This window comes from Apium graveolens, chromosome 7 (genome assembly GCF_009905375.1).
Source record: "Apium graveolens cultivar Ventura chromosome 7, ASM990537v1, whole genome shotgun sequence".
Taxonomy (NCBI): Eukaryota; Viridiplantae; Streptophyta; class Magnoliopsida; order Apiales; family Apiaceae; genus Apium; species Apium graveolens.
Genome location: NC_133653.1, coordinates 68,180,617 through 68,185,126, shown reverse-complemented (window position 1 = coordinate 68,185,126; position 4,510 = coordinate 68,180,617). Strand labels below are relative to the sequence as shown.

General features: G+C 39.4%; 1 non-coding gene across 1 annotated transcript; it reads left to right on the top strand.

Annotated features, from left to right (window-relative positions):
• Positions 1-3,478: 3,478 nt before the first annotated feature.
• Positions 3,479-3,585, top strand: LOC141675623 (small nucleolar RNA R71). The gene has a single exon (XR_012556266.1). It is a non-coding gene; the product is annotated as a small nucleolar RNA R71 (small nucleolar RNA).
• Positions 3,586-4,510: the final 925 nt, after the last annotated feature.

The following is a 4,510-nucleotide window of genomic DNA, read 5'->3' as shown; positions in this document are numbered from 1 at the left end:
AAGACTAAAAATTAGAAAATGTTTTTTAAAATAAAAATTTTTGCAGAAAATTAAGGAAAAATCCCAGAATTAAGGGAAAAATTCATGAAAATTAAGGAAAAGTCCCAGAATTGAGGGAAAAATTCCTGAAAATTAAGGAAAAGTCCCAGAATTGAGGGAAAATTCCTGAAAATTAAGGAAAAATCCCATAATTGAGGGAAAAATTCCTGAAAATTAAGGAAAAATCCTAGAATTGAGGGAAAAATCCAGAAAATTAAGGGTAAATCCCAGGATTTAGAAAAAGAGCCAGAAGGTTCAAGGAAAATTCCTAGGAATTAAGATAAATTCCTAAATAATAGGAATTAAAGTAAATCGTTGTAAATGTGTAGGTCGCTCCACACTTTACACAAAACGGTACCCTGTAAGGGAATGAGTAAACTTAACTTTTGCGAAATCTTATACGGTTTCCTAAAAGTTGGGGGGAAAATGATAAGGGATAAATAAATCCTGATTATGTAATTAAATATTGCATTGATTACACATGATTTGGGATATAAGGCCCAATAAAAAGATGTATGACATTCAGACCAAATAGGTTAACACATTGATCAGGCCTGATGGACCAGATCAGGCCTGATGGAACAAAGAAGGCCCAAAACCCTGAATTTTTATTAATTTCGTAATTAATTAATAAGGGAAAAATCAGCTATAAAGAAGAGTCCCAATAAGGATATAAATCCTTGTAGATTAGTCTCAAAGGGACCTAGAAGGATAAGGAATCAGTTTCCTATTACTTAGGAATCCAAAGTCCATTCTAACTCTGAGACTTGCCCACCAAGTCTCCTAACCCAAGTCCAATTCAAGGACTCCCAACATCTATATAAGGGGTCTCACCCCACAAATCAGAACTACGTTTTTTGACTTGATCCTTAGCAATCAACAAGGTACGTAGGCATCTTGTTAAGGCAGATTGAGTCAGCAAGGTAGTGCAGATATTAATTCTTTAGTGGATTGAATTAATATTTAATTACATTGGGCTAGGCTCAAGATGTAATTAGAAGGCCCAACCTAATTATCCATGGTCCCTATTGTAGCCTATATATATTCTTATTCTCTTCTTGCTTGGAATTGTGTGAAAACATATTGTAGCCACCAAGGAGCAAGAAGAGAGGATAACTTGAGAAGACGGAGGCCACACTTCGCTCAAGGGAATTTGGGAATACAATAGAAGAGTGTGGAATCAACCATTAACAAGGTAATCCTCTTTTCATAATCTTTATCGTAAAACGTAGTAACACCCTAAGTCCGTGGTTTCCAACATACTAATCCTTACATTATCACCCCCAAACTTAAAATTTTCAATATCCTCATTGAAGGTAATAATAAGGATTTTAGGCATACCTAGTCATCGGAAAGATCACCCTCCTCGGGTGGAGGATCAAGTGGCCAATCAACCTCGCCACCAGTGTCTCGGAAAATAGTGCCCAAAGCCTGTGTCAAATCTACAACAAAATGATGGTGAATGTCGTGCATGGCCTCCATACGCCTAATTATTCTTCTATACTGTGCATCACCAATACCAGTCCTATCAACTACCTGTTGCACATGAGAAGAACCCTCTGTAGGCACGGGAATATCCATCCAACCACTCTCTACATCATCATCAAATATATCCCAACCCCTTATCATGGGGTGCACTTAAGAATGAATAACTCAAGTGATCTAGCATTCGGTTGAGCTCAAGTGTGGGAGCTTCTTGAATAAATGGTTCAAAACGCTCCTAAGAAATTTTCAGTTCTGCTAACCCAAGAGAATCGAATGGCATATCCAACTTCCTCTTCCATGGAGGTGCATTCAAAACCTGCATTTGCTCTACTTTAAAGCACTCCTCTTTAGCTGTGGGTAACTTTATTTCCTTGAACACATTAAAAGTGACCTTTTGATCGTGAACCTTCATCAAAAGCTCTCCTTTTTGCACATCGATCATAGTTCGGCTTGTAGCCAAGAATGGTCTTCCCAAGATAATGGGAATCTTCTTATCTTCCTCGAAATCAAGAATTACAAAGTCAGCAAGGAAGATGAGTTTATCCACCTTGACCAAGACATCCTCCACTATACCTCGTGGATAAGTGATGGAACGGTTAGGTAGTTGCAATGGCATGTATGTTGGTTTCATATCAGGCAGCCCAAGCTTCTTGAAGATAGATAAGGGCATCAGATTGATGCTAGCTCCTAAATCACATAAACACTTTTCGAACGACAAGTTTCCGATGGTGCAAGGAATAGTGAAGCTTCCAGGATCTTTAAGCTTCGGAGGCAACTTTTGTTGCAGCACAACACTGCATTCCTCCGTAAGAGCAATGGTCTCTAAGTCATCGAGCTTCACTTTCCGAGATAGAATACCTTTCATAAACCTCGCATAGCTAGGCATCTGTTCAAGAGCTTCAGCGAAAGGTATATTGATATGAAGTTTCTTGAACACCTCCAAAAACTTCTCAAACTGCTTATCCAGCTTTTTCTTCTACAGCCTCTTAGGAAAAGAAGGTGGGGGATAGATCTATTTCTACCCTGTATTACCCTCAGGAGGAGTGTGTTCCACAGTAGTCTTCCTTGGTACCACCTCTGTTTTCTTCTGCACTTCTTCTTCAGCCACAACTGTATTTTCTGAAACTTGAGATTTTTCAGGCTCTTTGTCTTGCTGAATTTGGGGGCTTGCGACCTTTCCAGACCTTAAGGTGATGGCGTTCACCTGTTCTTCAACTTCCCTCTTGCCTAGATTTATTTTTGTATCACTAGGAAGCGTTCTTGGTGGTCAATTCAATAAGGCATTAGCAATTTGCCCTATTTGGTTCTCCAGAGCCTTGATAGAAACAGCCTGGCTTTGGCATAAAAGAGTCTGGTTTTTGTACATAAGCCACAACTCCTCCAATTTAGATTTTCATTTGAAGATAGACATGCACCATGAGTTTGTTGTTTTGGTGTAATTTGTTGCTAAAAACCAGGAGGGTTGAATAGTTTATTTCCAAACGGCTGTTGCATCACATTCTGATTGTTGCTCCAACTGAAGTTAGGATGATTCCAGTTGTCAGGATGATAAGTGTCTGGAACTGGTTGCTGCGATCTATGAAAGTTGCTCACAAACTGAGCTGAGTCACTAGATATAATGCATTACTCCGTCACATGCGGACCTGCACACAGCCCACAAACACTAATTATCTGCTTAACACCATAGTTAGCCAGAGAATTGATCTTCATAGACAATGCCTTTAGTTGAGCAGTGATAGTCGTAGCTGTATCCACTTCAAGAACTCCTGCTACCTTGCCCTGTGGATATCTCTGGGTTGGATACTGATATTCATTAGCAGCCATCAGTTCAATTAGATCATAAGCTTCCTCATAGCTCTTTGCCCATAATGTTCCGCCTGATGCTGCATCGAGTATGGGTCTGGACTGTGCTCCCAACCTATTATAAAAACAATTGATGATCATCCAATCAGGCATTCCATGATGAGGACACTTCCTAAGCATCTCCTTGTAGCGCTCCTAAGCTTCACATAGCGATTCTCCCATTTGCTGCGCAAATTGAGTAATGACATTCCTGAGTGCAGCTATCTTCGCCATAGGGAAGAATTTAGTAAGAAACTTCTGAGCAAGATCTTCCCAAGTAATAATCGAACCAGCTGGTAGAGAGTGTAACCAGCTCTTAGCCTTGTCCCTCAGAGAGAATGGGAACAGTCTCAGCTTTACAGCATCTTCAAAAACACCATTAAACCTGAAGGTGTCATAGATCTCAATAAAATCCCTAATGTGCGTATTGGGATCTTCAGTTGGAGAACCCCCAAACTGGATTAAATTCTGCACCCATTGAATTATGCCAGGCTTGATCTCAAAGGTATTAGCTGTGATAGCTGGCCAGACAATGCTAGATTGAATGTCATTGATCTTGGGTTGAGAAAAATCCATCAAGGCTTTCGTTCATGCTGTCGGATCTCCCATTATAATGAGTACCTGAAACACAAACAAATAAACCGTGAAAGTAAAAGAATCCGAGTCAGTGAACTTTAACGACCACTGATTACAAGCACATAAACTAAAAATTAACACCAAGTCCCCGGCAGCGGCGCCAAAAACTTGTTAGGGCGAAAACACGCGTTAAAATTCACACAAGTATACGCGTTCGCAAGTAGTATAAGATATAAATCAGATCCGTTCCCACAGAGACTGGTTTAGGTTAAGTTCAATTTATGCACCTATCCAACAATGTATGGTTATCGCTCAATGCTAAGACAAATAACAAATTGGGTTTTTATTAAACTAAGAGATTATACTAAATAGCATTAACTAAGAAAAATGAGGTTGAATTATTATATATGACAAACATGGGATCCTAACTTCATTACCACTCCATTCAAAGTCATTGTTCTTAACCTTAGCATGTGATGGTGATGACACTAATCAGATAACACGAAACTGATAAACGCCAACTTTCGTTGCACGAGTACCATTCTACCAGACATCCACAAAAGAGATA